Source organism: Gallinula chloropus (assembly GCF_964237585.1).
Source record: "Gallinula chloropus genome assembly, contig: HAP1_SCAFFOLD_108, whole genome shotgun sequence".
In the NCBI taxonomy this organism is placed as follows: domain Eukaryota; kingdom Metazoa; phylum Chordata; class Aves; order Gruiformes; family Rallidae; genus Gallinula; species Gallinula chloropus.
Window position 1 is genome coordinate 173,454 of NW_028168151.1, and position 17,209 is coordinate 190,662.

Below are 17,209 nucleotides of genomic sequence, written 5' to 3' on the forward strand. Positions count from 1 at the left end.
TGCAGTTGGCGGCCCGAGAAGCACTCTCCGGCCAACATGCCCAACTGCAGCAACAGCTCCCAAACCGAAGGAGCCAGGACCCAAAGACCTAGCTGGCCTGAAGGGCCCCCAGGGGGGCCCCAAGCAGCCCCTCTCAATTTGGGTCTGGGGGCTTTCGTTGGGCCGGGAACCTGGGAGAATCCTGCAAGGTTGCAGTTCGCGGCCCGAGAAGCACTCTCCGGCCAACATGCCCAACTGCAGCAACAGCTCCCAAAGCGAAGGAGCCAGGACCCAAAGACCTAGCTGGCCTGAAGGGCCCCCAGGGGGCCCCCAAGCAGCACCTCTCCATTTGGGTCTGGGGGCTTTCGTTGGGCCGGGAACCTGGGAGAATCCTGCAAGGTTGCAGTTCGTGGCCCGAGAAGCACTCTCCGGCCAACATGCCCAACTGCAGCAACAGCTCCCAAACCGAAGGAGCCAGGACCCAAAGACCTAGCTGGCCTGAAGGGCCCCCAGGGGGGCCCCAAGCAGCCCCTCTCCATTTGGGTCTGGGGGCTTTCGTTGGGCCGGGAACCTGGGAGATTCCTGCAAGGTTGCAGTTCGCGGCCCGAGAAGCACTCTCCGGCCAACATGCCCAACTGCAGCAACAGCTCCCAAAGCGAAGGAGCCAGGACCCAAAGACCTAGCTGGCCTGAAGGGCCCCCAGGGGGCCCCCAAGCAGCCCCTCTCCATTTGGGTCTGGGGGCTTTCGTTGGGCCGGGAACCTGGGAGAATCCTGCAAGGTTGCAGTTCGCGGCCCGAGAAGCACTCTCCGGCCAACATGCCCAACTGCAGCAACAGCTCCCAAACCGAAGGAGCCAGGACCCAAAGACCTAGCTGGCCTGAAGGGCCCCCAGGGGGGCCCCAAGCAGCCCCTCTCAATTTGGGTCTGGGGGCTTTCGTTGGGCCGGGAACCTGGGAGAATCCTGCAAGGTTGCAGTTCGCGGCCCGAGAAGCACTCTCCGGCCAACATGCCCAACTGCAGCAACAGCTCCCAAACCGAAGGAGCCAGGACCCAAAGACCTAGCTGGCCTGAAGGGCCCCCAGGGGGGCCCCAAGCAGCCCCTCTCCATTTGGGTCTGGGGGCTTTCGTTGGGCATGGAACCTGGGAGATTCCTGCAAGGTTGCAGTTCGCGGCCCGAGAAGCACTCTCCGGCCAACATGCCCAACTGCAGCAACAGCTCCCAAAGCGAAGGAGCCAGGACCCAAAGACCTAGCTGGCCTGAAGTGCCCCCAGGGGGTCCCCAAGCAGCCCCTCTCCATTTGGGTCTGGGGGCTTTCGTTGGGCCGGGAACCTGGGAGATTCATGCAAGGTTGCAGTTCGCGGCCCGAGAAGCACTCTCCGGCCAACATGCCCAACTGCAGCAACAGCTCCCAAAGCGAAGGAGCCAGGACCCAAAGAGCTAGGTGGCCTGAAGGGCCCCCAGGGGGCCCCCAAGCAGCCCCTCTCCATTTGGGTCTGGGGGCTTTCGTTGGGCCGGGAACCTGGGAGATTCCTGCAAGGTTGCAGTTCGCGGCCGGAGAAGCACTCTCCGGCCAACATGCCCAATATCCAGCAGCAGCTCCCAAAGCGAAGGAGCCAGGACCCAAAGACCTAGCTGGCCTGAAGGGCCCCCAGGGGCCTCCCAAGCAGCCCCTCTCCATTTGGGTCTGGGGGTTTTCGTTGGGCCGGGAACCTGAGAGGTACCTGCAAGGTTGCAGTTCGCGGCCCGAGAAGCACTCTCCGGCCAACATGCCCAACTGCAGCAACAGCTCCCAAACCGAAGGAGCCAGGACCCAAAGACCTAGCTGGCCTGAAGGGCCCCCAGGGGGCCCCCAAGCAGCCCCTCTCCATTTGGGTCTGGGGGCTTTCGTTGGGCATGGATAACTGAGAGGTACCTGCAAGGTTGCAGTTCGCGGCCCGAGAAGCACTCTTGGTCCAACATGACCAATATCCAGCAACAGCTCCCAAAGCGAAGGAGCCAGGACCCAAAGACCTAGCTGGCCTGAAGGGCCCCCAGGGGTCCCCCAAGCAGCCCCTCTCCATTTGGGTCTGGGGGCTTTCGTTGGGCATGGATACCTGAGATGTACCTGCAAGATTACAGTTCGCGGCCCGAGAAGCACTCTCCGGCCAACATGCCCAACTGCAGCAACCGCTCCCAAACCGAAGGAGCCAGGACCCAAAGACCTAGCTGGCCTGAAGGGCCCCCAGGGGGGCCCCAAGCAGCCCCTCTCAATTTGGGTCTGGGGGCTTTCGTTGGGCCGGGAACCTGGGAGGTACCTGCAAGGTTGCAGTTGGCGGCCCGAGAAGCACTCTCCGGCCAACATGCCCAACTGCAGCAACAGCTCCCAAACCGAAGGAGCCAGGACCCAAAGACCTAGCTGGCCTGAAGGGCCCCCAGGGGGCCCCAAGCAGCCCCTCTCAATTTGGGTCTGGGGGCTTTCGTTGGGCATGGAACCTGGGAGATTCCTGCAAGGTTGCAGTTCGTGGCCCGAGAAGCACTCTCCGGCCAACATGCCCAACTGCAGCAACAGCTCCCAAAGCGAAGGAGCCAGGACCCAAAGACCTAGCTGGCCTGAAGGGCCCCCATGGGGCCCCCAAGGATCTCCTCTCCATTTGGGTCTGGGGGCTTTATTTGGGCAGGGAACCTGGGAGGTACCTGCAAGATTGCAGTTCGCGGCCCGAGAAGCACTCTCCGGCCAACATGCCCAACTGCAGCAACAGTTCCCAAAGCGAAGGAGCCAGGACCCAAAGACCTAGCTGGCCTGAAGGGCCCCCAGGGGGCCCCCAAGCAGCCCCTCTCCATTTGGGTCTGGGGGTTTTCGTTGGGCCGGGAACCTGGGAGGTACCTGCAAGGTTGCAGTTGGCGGCCCGAGAAGCACTCTCCGGCCAACATGCCCAACTGCAGCAACAGCTCCCAAAGCGAATGAGCCAGGACCCAAAGACCTAGCTGGCCTGAAGGGCCCCCAGGGGGCCCCCAACAGCACCTCTCCATTTGGGTCTGGGGGCTTTCGTTGGGCCGGGAACCTGGGAGAATCCTGCAAGGTTGCAGTTCGTGGCCCGAGAAGCACTCTCCGGCCAACATGCCCAACTGCAGCAACAGCTCCCAAACCGAAGGAGCCAGGACCCAAAGACCTAGCTGGCCTGAAGGGCCCCCAGGGGGGCCCCAAGCAGCCCCTCTCAATTTGGGTCTGGGGGCTTTCGTTGGGCCGGGAACCTGGGAGGTACCTGCAAGGTTGCAGTTCGCGGCCCGAGAAGCACTCTCCGGCCAACATGCCCAACTGCAGCAACAGCTCCCAAAGCGAAGGAGCCAGGACCCAAAGACCTAGCTGGCCTGAAGGGCCCCCAGGGGGCCCCCAACAGCACCTCTCCATTTGGGTCTGGGGGCTTTCGTTGGGCCGGGAACCTGGGAGATTCCTGCAAGGTTGCAGTTCGTGGCCCGAGAAGCACTCTCCGGCCAACATGCCCAACTGCAGCAACAGCTCCCAAACCGAAGGAGCCAGGACCCAAAGACCTAGCTGGCCTGAAGGGCCCCCAGGGGGGCCCCAAGCAGCCCCTCTCAATTTGGGTTTGGGGGCTTTCGTTGGGCCGGGGCCCTGGGAGGTACCTGCAAGGTTGCAGTTCGCGGCCCGAGAAGCACTCTCCGGCCAATATGCCCAACTGCAGCAACAGCTCCCAAACCGAAGGAGCCAGGACCCAAAGACCTAGCTGGCCTGAAGGGCCCCCAGGGGGCCCCAAGCAGCCCCTCTCAATTTGGGTCTGGGGGCTTTCGTTGGGCATGGAACCTGGGAGATTCCTGCAAGGTTGCAGTTGGCGGCCCGAGAAGCACTCTCCGGCCAACATGCCCAACTGCAGCAACAGCTCCCAAACCGAAGGAGCCAGGACCCAAAGACCTAGCTGGCCTGAAGGGCCCCCATGGGGCCCCCAATGATCTCCTCTCCATTTGGGTCTGGGGGCTTTCGTTGGGCAGGGAACCTGGGAGGTACCTGCAAGGTTGCAGTTGGCGGCCCGAGAAGCACTCTCCGGCCAACATGCCCAACTGCAGCAACAGCTCCCAAACCGAAGGAGCCAGGACACAAAGACCTAGCTGGCCTGAAGGGCCCCCAGGGGGCCCCCAACAGCACCTCTCCATTTGGGTCTGGGGGCTTTCGTTGGGCCGGGAACCTGGGAGAATCCTGCAAGGTTGCAGTTCGCGGCCCGAGAAGCACTCTCCGGCCAACATGCCCAACTGCAGCAACAGCTCCCAAACCGAAGGAGCCAGGACCCAAAGACCTAGCTGGCCTGAAGGGCCCCCAGGGGGGCCCCAAGCAGCCCCTCTCAATTTGGGTCTGGGGGCTTTCGTTGGGCCGGGAACCTGGGAGGTACCTGCAAGGTTGCAGTTGGCGGCCCGAGAAGCACTCTCTGGCCAACATGCCCAACTGCAGCAACAGCTCCCAAACCGAAGGAGCCAGGACCCAAAGACCTAGCTGGCCTGAAGGGCCCCCAGGGGGCCCCCAAGGATCTCCTCTCCATTTGGGTCTGGGGGCTTTATTTGGGCAGGGAACCTGGGAGGTACCTGCAAGGTTGCAGTTCGCGGCCCGAGAAGCACTCTCCGGCCAACATGCCCAACTGCAGCAACAGCTCCCAAAGCAAAGGAGCCAGGACCCAAAGACCTAGCTGGCCTGAAGGGCCCCCAGGGGGCCCCCAACAGCACCTCTCCATTTGGGTCTGGGGGCTTTCGTTGGGCCGGGAACCTGGGAGAATCCTGCAAGGTTGCAGTTCGTGGCCCGAGAAGCACTCTCCGGCCAACATGCCCAACTGCAGCAACAGCTCCCAAACCGAAGGAGCCAGGACCCAAAGACCTAGCTGGCCTGAAGGGCCCCCAGGGGGGCCCCAAGCAGCCCCTCTCAATTTGGGTCTGGGGGCTTTCGTTGGGCCGGGAACCTGGGAGGTACCTGCAAGGTTGCAGTTGGCGGCCCGAGAAGCACTCTCCGGCCAACATGCCCAACTGCAGCAACAGCTCCCAAACCGAAGGAGCCAGGACCCAAAGACCTAGCTGGCCTGAAGGGCCCCCAGGGGGCCCCAAGCAGCCCCTCTCAATTTGGGTCTGGGGGCTTTCGTTGGGCATGGAACCTGGGAGATTCCTGCAAGGTTGCAGTTCGCGGCCCGAGAAGCACTCTCCGGCCAACATGCCCAACTGCAGCAACAGCTCCCAAACCGAAGGAGCCAGGACCCAAAGACCTAGCTGGCCTGAAGGGCCCCCATGGGGCCCCCAAGGATCTCCTCTCCATTTGGGTCTGGGGGCTTTATTTGGGCAGGGAACCTGGGAGGTACCTGCAAGGTTGCAGTTCGCGGCCCGAGAAGCACTCTCCGGCCAACATGCCCAACTGCAGCAACAGCTCCCAAAGCAAAGGAGCCAGGACCCAAAGACCTAGCTGGCCTGAAGGGCCCCCAGGGGGCCCCCAAGCAGCCCCTCTCCATTTGGGTCTGGGGGCTTCTGTTGGGCCGGGAACCTGGGAGATTCCTGCAAGGTTGCAGTTCGCGGCCCGAGAAGCACTCTCCGGCCAACATGCCCAACTGCAGCAACAGCTCATAAACCAAATGAGCCAGGACACAAAGACCTAGCTGGCCTGAAGGGCCCCCAGGGGGCCCCCAAGTAGCCCCTCTCCATTTGGGTCTGGGGGCTTTCGTTGGGCATGTATACCTGAGAGGTACCTGCAAGGTTACAGTTCGCGGCCCGAGAAGCACTCTCCGGCCAACATGCCCAACTGCAGCAACAGCTCCCAAAGCGAAGGAGCCAGGACCCAAAGACCTAGCTGGCCTGAAGTGCCCCCAGGGGGTCCCCAAGCAGCCCCTCTCCATTTGGGTCTGGGGGCTTTTGTTGGGCCGGGAACCTGGGAGGTACCTGCAAGGTTGCAGTTGGCGGCCCGAGAAGCACTCTCCGGCCAACATGCCCAACTGCAGCAACAGCTCCCAAACCGAAGGAGCCAGGACCCAAAGACCTAGCTGGCCTGAAGGGCCCCCAGGGGGGCCCCAAGCAGCCCCTCTCAATTTGGGTCTGGGGGCTTTCGTTGGGCCGGGAACCTGGGAGAATCCTGCAAGGTTGCAGTTCGCGGCCCGAGAAGCACTCTCCAGCCAACATGCCCAACTGCAGCAACAGCTCCCAAAGCGAAGGAGCCAGGACCCAAAGACCTAGCTGGCCTGAAGGGCCCCCAGGGGGCCCCCAAGCAGCCCCTCTCCATTTGGGTCTGGGGGCTTCTGTTGGGCCGGGAACCTGGGAGGTACCTGCAAGGTTGCAGTTGGCGGCCCGAGAAGCACTCTCCGGCCAACATGCCCAACTGCAGCAACAGCTCCCAAACCGAAGGAGCCAGGACCCAAAGACCTAGCTGGCCTGAAGGGCCCCCAGGGGGGCCCCAAGCAGCCCCTCTCAATTTGGGTCTGGGGGCTTTCGTTGGGCCGGGAACCTGGGAGATTCCTGCAAGGTTGCAGTTCGCGGCCAGAGAAGCACTCTCCGGCCAACATGCCCAACTGCAGCAACAGCTCCCAAAGCGAAGGAGCCAGGACCCAAAGACCTAGCTGGCCTGAAGGGCCCCCAGGGGGCCCCCAAGCAGCACCTCTCCATTTGGGTCTGGGGGCTTTCGTTGGGCCGGGAACCTGGGAGAATCCTGCAAGGTTGCAGTTCGCGGCCCGAGAAGCACTCTCCGGCCAACATGCCCAACTGCAGCAACAGCTCCCAAACCGAAGGAGCCAGGACCCAAAGACCTAGCTGGCCTGAAGGGCCCCCAGGGGGGCCCCAAGCAGCCCCTCTCCATTTGGGTCTGGGGGCTTTCGTTGGGCATGGAACCTGGGAGATTCCTGCAAGGTTGCAGTTCGCGGCCCGAGAAGCACTCTCCGGCCAACATGCACAACTGCAGCAACAGCTCCCAAAGCGAAGGAGCCAGGACCCAAAGACCTTACTGGCCTGAAGGGCCCCCAGGGGGCCCCCAAGCAGCCCCTCTCAATTTGGGTCTGGGGGCTTTCGTTGGGCCGGGAACCTGGGAGATTCCTGCAAGGTTGCAGTTCGCGGCCGGAAAAGCACTCTCCGGCCAACATGCCCAATATCCAGCAGCAGCTCCCAAAGCGAAGGAGCCAGGACCCAAAGACCTAGCTGGCCTGAAGGGCCCCCAGGGGGCTCCCAAGCAGCCCCTCTCCATTTGGGTCTGGGGGTTTTCGTTGGGCCGGGAACCTGAGAGGTACCTGCAAGGTTGCAGTTCGCGGCCCGAGAAGCACTCTCCGGCCAACATGCCCAACTGCAGCAACAGCTCCCAAACCGAAGGAGCCAGGACCCAAAGACCTAGCTGGCCTGAAGGGCCCCCAGGGGGCCCCCAAGCAGCCCCTCTCCATTTGGGTCTGGGGGCTCTCGTTGGGCATGGATACCTGAGAGGTACCTGCAAGGTTGCAATTCGCGGCCCGAGAAGCACTCTTGGTCCAACATGACCAATATCCAGCAACAGCTCCCAAAGCGAAGGAGCCAGGACCCAAAGACCTAGCTGGCCTGAAGGGCCCCCAGGGGGCCCCCAAGCAGCACCTCTCCATTTGGGTCTGGGGACTTTCGTTGGGCATGGATACCTGAGATGTACCTGCAAGATTACAGTTCGCGGCCCGAGAAGCACTCTCCGGCCAACATGCCCAACTGCAGCAACAGCTCCCAAACCGAAGGAGCCAGGACCCAAAGAGCTAGGTGGCCTGAAGGGCCCCCAGGGGGCCCCCAAGCAGCCCCTCTCCATTTGGGTCTGGGGGCTTTCGTTGGGCCAGGAACCTGGGAGATTCCTGCAAGGTTGCAGTTCGCGGCCCGAGAAGCACTCTCCGGCCAACATGCCCAACTGCAGCAACAGCTCCCAAAGCGAAGGAGCCAGGACCCAAAGACGTAGCTGGCCTGAAGGGCCCCCAGGGGAACCCCAAGCAGCCCCTCTCAATTTGGGTCTGGGGGCTTTCGTTGGGCCGGGAACTTGGGAGATTCCTTCAAGGTTGCAGTTCGCGGCCCGAGAAGCACTCTCCGGCCAACATGCCCAACTGCAGCAACAGCTCCCAAAGCAAAGGAGCCAGGACCCAAAGACCTAGCTGGCCTGAAGGGCCCCCAGGGGGCCCCCAAGCAGCCCCTCTCAATTTGGGTCTGGGGGCTTCTGTTGGGCCGGGAACCTGGGAGATTCCTGCAAGGTTGCAGTTCGCGGCCCGAGAAGCACTCTCCGGCCAACATGCCCAACTGCAGCAACAGCTCCCAAACCGAATGAGCCAGGACACAAAGACCTAGCTGGCCTGAAGGGCCCCCAGGGGGCCCCCAAGTAGCCCCTCTCCATTTGGGTCTGGGGGCTTTCGTTGGGCATGTATACCTGAGAGGTACCTGCAAGGTTGCAGTTGGCGGCCCGAGAAGCACTCTCCGGCCAACATGCCCAACTGCAGCAACAGCTCCCAAACCGAAGGAGCCAGGACCCAAAGACCTAGCTGGCCTGAAGGGCCCCCAGGGGGGCCCCAAGCAGCCCCTCTCAATTTGGGTCTGGGGGCTTTCGTTGGGCCGGGAACCTGGGAGATTCCTGCAAGGTTGCAGTTCGCGGCCAGAGAAGCACTCTCCGGCCAACATGCCCAACTGCAGCAACAGCTCCCAAAGCGAAGGAGCCAGGACCCAAAGACCTAGCTGGCCTGAAGGGCCCCCAGGGGGCCCCCAACAGCACCTCTCCATTTGGGTCTGGGGGCTTTCGTTGGGCCGGGAACCTGGGAGAATCCTGCAAGGTTGCAGTTCGTGGCCCGAGAAGCACTCTCCGGCCAACATGCCCAACTGCAGCAACAGCTCCCAAACCGAAGGAGCCAGGACCCAAAGACCTAGCTGGCCTGAAGGGCCCCCAGGGGGGCCCCAAGCAGCCCCTCTCAATTTGGGTCTGGGGGCTTTCGTTGGGCCGGGAACCTGGGAGGTACCTGCAAGGTTGCAGTTGGCGGCCCGAGAAGCACTCTCCGGCCAACATGCCCAACTGCAGCAACAGCTCCCAAACCGAAGGAGCCAGGACCCAAAGACCTAGCTGGCCTGAAGGGCCCCCAGGGGGCCCCAAGCAGCCCCTCTCAATTTGGGTCTGGGGGCTTTCGTTGGGCCGGGAACCTGGGAGAATCCTGCAAGGTTGCAGTTCGTGGCCCGAGAAGCACTCTCCGGCCAACATGCCCAACTGCAGCAACAGCTCCCAAACCGAAGGAGCCAGGACCCAAAGACCTAGCTGGCCTGAAGGGCCCCCAGGGGGCCCCCAAGCAGCACCTCTCCATTTGGGTCTGGGGGCTTTCGTTGGGCCGGGAACCTGGGAGGTACCTGCAAGGTTGCAGTTGGCGGCCCGAGAAGCACTCTCCGGCCAACATGCCCAACTGCAGCAACAGCTCCCAAACCGAAGGAGCCAGGACCCAAAGACCTAGCTGGCCTGAAGGGCCCCCAGGGGGCCCCAAGCAGCCCCTCTCAATTTGGGTCTGGGGGCTTTCGTTGGGCATGGAACCTGGGAGATTCCTGCAAGGTTGCAGTTCGCGGCCCGAGAAGCACTCTCCGGCCAACATGCCCAACTGCAGCAACAGCTCCCAAAGCGAAGGAGCCAGGACCCAAAGACCTAGCTGGCCTGAAGGGCCCCCAGGGGGCCCCAAGGATCTCCTCTCCATTTGGGTCTGGGGGCTTTATTTGGGCATGGAACCTGGGAGGTACCTGCAAGGTTGCAGTTCGCGGCCCGAGAAGCACTCTCCGGCCAACATGCCCAACTGCAGCAACAGCTCCCAAAGCAAAGGAGCCAGGACCCAAAGACCTAGCTGGCCTGAAGGGCCCCCAGGGGGCCCCCAAGCAGCCCCTCTCCATTTGGGTCTGGGGGCTTCTGTTGGGCCGGGAACCTGGGAGGTACCTGCAAGGTTGCAGTTGGCGGCCCGAGAAGCACTCTCCGGCCAACATGCCCAACTGCAGCAACAGCTCCCAAACCGAAGGAGCCAGGACCCAAAGACCTAGCTGGCCTGAAGGGCCCCCAGGGGGGCCCCAAGCAGCCCCTCTCAATTTGGGTCTGGGGGCTTTCGTTGGGCCGGGAACCTGGGAGATTCCTGCAAGGTTGCAGTTCGCGGCCAGAGAAGCACTCTCCGGCCAACATGCCCAACTGCAGCAACAGCTCCCAAAGCGAAGGAGCCAGGACCCAAAGACCTAGCTGGCCTGAAGGGCCCCCAGGGGGCCCCCAAGCAGCACCTCTCCATTTGGGTCTGGGGGCTTTCGTTGGGCCGGGAACCTGGGAGAATCCTGCAAGGTTGCAGTTCGCGGCCCGAGAAGCACTCTCCGGCCAACATGCCCAACTGCAGCAACAGCTCCCAAACCGAAGGAGCCAGGACCCAAAGACCTAGCTGGCCTGAAGGGCCCCCAGGGGGGCCCCAAGCAGCCCCTCTCCATTTGGGTCTGGGGGCTTTCGTTGGGCATGGAACCTGGGAGATTCCTGCAAGGTTGCAGTTCGCGGCCCGAGAAGCACTCTCCGGCCAACATGCCCAACTGCAGCAACAGCTCCCAAAGCGAAGGAGCCAGGACCCAAAGACCTAGCTGGCCTGAAGTGCCCCCAGGGGGTCCCCAAGCAGCCCCTCTCCATTTGGGTCTGGGGGCTTTCGTTGGGCCGGGAACCTGGGAGATTCATGCAAGGTTGCAGTTCGCGGCCCGAGAAGCACTCTCCGGCCAACATGCACAACTGCAGCAACAGCTCCCAAAGCGAAGGAGCCAGGACCCAAAGACCTAGCTGGCCTGAAGGGCCCCCAGGGGGCCCCCAAGCAGCCCCTCTCAATTTGGGTCTGGGGGCTTTCGTTGGGCCGGGAACCTGGGAGATTCCTGCAAGGTTGCAGTTCGCGGCCGGAGAAGCACTCTCCGGCCAACATGCCCAATATCCAGCAGCAGCTCCCAAAGCGAAGGAGCCAGGACCCAAAGACCTAGCTGGCCTGAAGGGCCCCCAGGGGGCTCCCAAGCAGCCCCTCTCCATTTGGGTCTGGGGGTTTTCGTTGGGCCGGGAACCTGAGAGGTACCTGCAAGGTTGCAGTTCGCGGCCCGAGAAGCACTCTCCGGCCAACATGCCCAACTGCAGCAACAGCTCCCAAACCGAAGGAGCCAGGACCCAAAGACCTAGCTGACCTGAAGGGCCCCCAGGGGGCCCCCAAGCAGCCCCTCTCCATTTGGGTCTGGGGGCTTTCGTTGGGCATGGATACCTGAGAGGTACCTGCAAGGTTGCAGTTCGCGGCCCGAGAAGCACTCTTGGTCCAAAATGAACAATATCCAGCAACAGCTCCCAAACCGAAGGAGCCAGGACCCAAAGACCTAGCTGGCCTGAAGGGCCCCCAGGGGTCCCCCAAGCAGCCCCTCTCCATTTGGGTCTGGGGGCTTTCGTTGGGCATGGATACCTGAGATGTACCTGCAAGATTACAGTTCGCGGCCCGAGAAGCACTCTCCGGCCAACATGCCCAACTGCAGCAACAGCTCCCAAACCGAAGGAGCCAGGACCCAAAGAGCTAGGTGGCCTGAAGGGCCCCCAGGGGGCCCCCAAGCAGCCCCTCTCCATTTGGGTCTGGGGGCTTTCGTTGGGCCAGGAACCTGGGAGATTCCTGCAAGGTTGCAGTTCGCGGCCCGAGAAGCACTCTCCGGCCAACATGCCCAACTGCAGCAACAGCTCCCAAAGCGAAGGAGCCAGGACCCAAAGACGTAGCTGGCCTGAAGGGCCCCCAGGGGAACCCCAAGCAGCCCCTCTCAATTTGGGTCTGGGGGCTTTCGTTGGGCCGGGAACTTGGGAGATTCCTTCAAGGTTGCAGTTCGCGGCCCGAGAAGCACTCTCCGGCCAACATGCCCAACTGCAGCAACAGCTCCCAAACCGAAGGAGCCAGGACCCAAAGACCTAGCTGGCCTGAAGGGCCCCCAGGGGGCCCCCAAGCAGCCCCTCTCCATTTGGGTCTGGGGGTTTTCGTTGGGCCGGGAACCTGGGAGGTACCTGCAAGGTTGCAGTTGGCGGCCCGAGAAGCACTCTCCGGCCAACATGCCCAACTGCAGCAACAGCTCCCAAAGCAAAGGAGCTAGGACCCAAAGACCTAGCTGGCCTGAAGGGCCCCCAGGGGGCCCCCAAGCAGCCCCTCTCCATTTGGGTCTGGGGGCTTCTGTTGGGCCGGGAACCTGGGAGATTCCTGCAAGGTTGCAGTTCGCGGCCCGAGAAGCACTCTCCGGCCAACATGCCCAACTGCAGCAACAGCTCCCAAACCGAATGAGCCAGGACACAAAGACCCAGCTGGCCTGAAGGGCCCCCAGGGGGCCCCCAAGTAGCCCCTCTCCATTTGGGTCTGGGGGCTTTCGTTGGGCATGTATACCTGAGAGGTACATGCAAGGTTACAGTTCGCGGCCCGAGAAGCACTCTCCGGCCAACATGCCCAACTGCAGCAACAGCTCCCAAAGCGAAGGAGCCAGGACCCAAAGACCTAGCTGGCCTGAAGTGCCCCCAGGGGGTCCCCAAGCAGCCCCTCTCCATTTGGGTCTGGGGGCTTTCGTTGGGCCGGGAACCTGGGAGGTACCTGCAAGGTTGCAGTTGGCGGCCCGAGAAGCACTCTCCGGCCAACATGCCCAACTGCAGCAACAGCTCCCAAAGCGAAGGAGCCAGGACCCAAAGACCTAGCTGGCCTGAAGGGCCCCCATGGGGCCCCCAAGCAGCACCTCTCAATTTGGGTCTGGGGGCTTTCGTTGGGCCGGGAACCTGGGAGATTCCTGCAAGGTTGCAGTTCGCGGCCCGAGAAGCACTCTCCGGCCAACATGCCCAACTGCAGCAACAGCTCCCAAAGCGAAGGAGCCAGGACCCAAAGACCTAGCTGGCCTGAAGGGCCCCCAGGGGGGCCCCAAGCAGCCCCTCTCAATTTGGGTCTGGGGGCTTTCGTTGGGCCGGGAACCTGGGAGGTACCTGCAAGGTTGCAGTTCGCGGCCCGAGAAGCACTCTCCGGCCAACATGCCCAACTGCAGCAACAGCTCCCAAACCGAAGGAGCCAGGACCCAAAGACCTAGCTGGCCTGAAGGGCCCCCAGGGGGGCCCCAAGCAGCCCCTCTCCATTTGGGTCTGGGGGCTTTCGTTGGGCATGGAACCTGGGAGATTCCTGCAAGGTTGCAGTTCGCGGCCCGAGAAGCACTCTCCGGCCAACATGCCCAACTGCAGCAACAGCTCCCAAAGCGAAGGAGCCAGGACCCAAAGACCTAGCTGGCCTGAAGTGCCCCCAGGGGGTCCCTAAGCAGCCCCTCTCCATTTGGGTCTGGGGGCTTTCGTTGGGCCGGGAACCTGGGAGATTCCTGCAAGGTTGCAGTTCGCGGCCCGAGAAGCACTCTCCGGCCAACATGCCCAACTGCAGCAACAGCTCCCAAACCGAAGGAGCCAGGACCCAAAGACCTAGCTGGCCTGAAGGGCCCCCAGGGGGGCCCCAAGCAGCCCCTCTCAATTTGGGTCTGGGGGCTTTCGTTGGGCCGGGAACCTGGGAGATTCCTGCAAGGTTGCAGTTCGCGGCCGGAGAAGCACTCTCCGGCCAACATGCCCAATATCCAGCAACAGCTCCCAAAGCGAAGGAGCCAGGACCCAAAGACCTAGCTGGCCTGAAGGGCCCCCAGGGGGCTCCCAAGCAGCCCCTCTCCATTTGGGTCTGGGGGTTTTCGTTGCGCCGGGAACCTGAGAGGTACCTGCAAGGTTGCAGTTCGCGGCCCGAGAAGCACTCTCCGGCCAACATGCCCAACTGCAGCAACAGCTCCCAAAGCGAAGGAGCCAGGACCCAAAGACCTAGCTGGCCTGAAGGGCCCCCAGGGGGCCCCCAAGCAGCCCCTCTCCATTTGGGTCTGGGGGCTTTCGTTGGTCATGGATACCTGAGAGGTACCTGCAAGGTTGCGGTTCGCGGCCCGAGAAGCACTCTTGGTCCAACATGACCAATATCCAGCAACAGCTCCCAAAGCGAAGGAGCCAGGACCCAAAGAGCTAGGTGGCCTGAAGGGCCCCCAGGGGGCCCCCAAGCAGCCCCTCTCCATTTGGGTCTGGGGGCTTCTGTTGGGCCGGGAACCTGGGAGATTCCTGCAAGGTTGCAGTTCGCGGCCCGAGAAGCACTCTCCGGCCAACATGCCCAACTGCAGCAACAGCTCCCAAACCGAATGAGCCAGGACACAAAGACCTAGCTGGCCTGAAGGGCTCCCAGGGGGCCCCCAAGTAGCCCCTCTCCATTTGGGTCTGGGGGCTTTCGTTGGGCATGTATACCTGAGAGGTACCTGCAAGGTTACAGTTCGCGGCCCGAGAAGCACTCTCCGGCCAACATGCCCAACTGCAGCAACAGCTCCCAAACCGAAGGAGCCAGGACCCAAAGACCTAGCTGGCCTGAAGTGCCCCCAGGGGGTCCCCAAGCAGCCCCTCTCCATTTGGGTCTGGGGGCTTTCGTTGGGCCGGGAACCTGGGAGAATCCTGCAAGGTTGCAGTTGGCGGCCCGAGAAGCACTCTCCGGCCAACATGCCCAACTGCAGCAACAGCTCCCAAACCGAAGGAGCCAGGACCCAAAGACCTAGCTGGCCTGAAGGGCCCCCAGGGGGGCCCCAAGCAGCCCCTCTCAATTTGGGTCTGGGGGCTTTCGTTGGGCCGGGAACCTGGGAGAATCCTGCAAGGTTGCAGTTCGCGGCCCGAGAAGCACTCTCCGGCCAACATGCCCAACTGCAGCAACAGCTCCCAAAGCGAAGGAGCCAGGACCCAAAGACCTAGCTGGCCTGAAGGGCCCCCAGGGGGCCCCCAAGCAGCCCCTCTCAATTTGGGTCTGGGGGCTTTCGTTGGGCCGGGAACCTGGGAGAATCCTGCAAGGTTGCAGTTCGTGGCCCGAGAAGCACTCTCCGGCCAACATGCCCAACTGCAGCAACAGCTCCCAAACCGAAGGAGCCAGGACCCAAAGACCTAGCTGGCCTGAAGGGCCCCCAGGGGGCCCCAAGCAGCCCCTCTCAATTTGGGTCTGGGGGCTTTCGTTGGGCCGGGAACCTGGGAAATTCCTGCAAGGTTGCAGTTCGCGGCCCGAGAAGCACTCTCCGGCCAACATGCCCAACTGCAGCAACAGCTCCCAAAGCGAAGGAGCCAGGACCCAAAGACCTAGCTGGCCTGAAGGGCCCCCAGGGGGCCCCCAAGCAGCACCTCTCCATTTGGGTCTGGGGGTTTTCGTTGGGCCGGGAACCTGGGAGAATCCTGCAAGGTTGCAGCTCGTGGCCCGAGAAGCACTCTCCGGCCAACATGCACAACTGCAGCAACAGCTCCCAAAGCGAAGGAGCCAGGACCCAAAGACCTAGCTGGCCTGAAGGGCCCCCAGGGGGCCCCCAAGCAGCCCCTCTCAATTTGGGTCTGGGGGCTTTCGTTGGGCCGGGAACCTGGGAGATTCCTGCAAGGTTGCAGTTCGCGGCCGGAAAAGCACTCTCCGGCCAACATGCCCAATATCCAGCAGCAGCTCCCAAAGCGAAGGAGCCAGGACCCAAAGACCTAGCTGGCCTGAAGGGCCCCCAGGGGGCTCCCAAGCAGCCCCTCTCCATTTGGGTCTGGGGGTTTTCGTTGGGCCGGGAACCTGAGAGGTACCTGCAAGGTTGCAGTTCGCGGCCCGAGAAGCACTCTCCGGCCAACATGCCCAACTGCAGCAACAGCTCCCAAACCGAAGGAGCCAGGACCCAAAGACCTAGCTGGCCTGAAGGGCCCCCAGGGGGCCCCCAAGCAGCCTCTCTCCATTTGGGTCTGGGGGCTTTCGTTGGGCATGGATACCTGAGAGGTACCTGCAAGGTTGCAGTTCGCGGCCCGAGAAGCACTCTTGGTCCAACATGACCAATATCCAGCAACAGCTCCCAAAGCGAAGGAGCCAGGACCCAAAGACCTAGCTGGCCTGAAGGGCCCCCAGGGGTCCCCCAAGCAGCCCCTCTCCATTTGGGTCTGGGGGCTTTCGTTGGGCATGGATACCTGAGATGTACCTGCAAGATTACAGTTCGCGGCCCGAGAAGCACTCTCCGGCCAACATGCACAACTGCAGCAACAGCTCCCAAACCGAAGGAGCCAGGACCCAAAGAGCTAGGTGGCCTGAAGGGCCCCCAGGGGCCCCCCAAGCAGCCCCTCTCCATTTGGGTCTGGGGGCTTTCGTTGGGCCAGGAACCTGGGAGATTCCTGCAAGGTTGCAGTTCACGGCCCGAGAAGCACTCTCCGGCCAACATGCCCAACTGCAGCAACAGCTCCCAAAGCGAAGGAGCCAGGACCCAAAGACCTAGCTGGCCTGAAGGGCCCCCAGGGGAACCCCAAGCAGCCCCTCTCAATTTGGGTCTGGGGGCTTTCGTTGGGCCGGGAACTTGGGAGATTCCTGCAAGGTTGCAGTTCGCGGCCCGAGAAGTACTCTCCGGCCAACATGCCCAACTGCAGCAACAGCTCCCAAACCGAAGGAGCCAGGACCCAAAGACCTATCTGGCCTGAAGGGCCCCCAGGGGGCCCCCAAGCAGCCCCTCTCCATTTGGGTCTGGGGGTTTTCGTTGGGCCGGGAACCTGGGAGGTACCTGCAAGGTTGCAGTTGGCGGCCCGAGAAGCACTCTCCGGCCAACATGCCCAACTGCAGCAACAGCTCCCAAAGCAAAGGAGCCAGGACCCAAAGACCTAGCTGGCCTGAAGGGCCCCCAGGGGGCCCCCAAGCAGCCCCTCTCCATTTGGGTCTGGGGGCTTCTGTTGGGCCGGGAACCTGGGAGATTCCTGCAAGGTTGCAGTTCGCGGCCCGAGAAGCACTCTCCGGCCAACATGCCCAACTGCAGCAACAGCTCCCAAACCGAATGAGCCAGGACACAAAGACCTAGCTGGCCTGAAGTGCCCCCAGGGGGCCCCCAAGGATCTCCTCTCCATTTGGGTCTGGGGGCTTTCGTTGGGCATGTATACCTGAGAGGTACCTGCAAGGTTGCAGTTCGCGGCCCGAGAAGCACTCTCCGGCCAACATGCCCAACGTCAGCAACAGCTCCCAAACCGAATGAGGCACGACACAAAGACCTAGCTGGCCTGAAGGGCCCCCAGGGGGCCCCCAAGCAGCCCCTCTCAATTTGGGTCTGGGGGCTTTTGTTGGGCCGGGAACCTGGGAGATTCCTGCAAGGTTGCAGTTCGCGGCCGGAGAAGCACTCTCCGGCCAACATGCCCAACTGCAGCAACAGCTCCCAAAGCGAAGGAGCCAGGACCCAAAGACCTAGCTGGC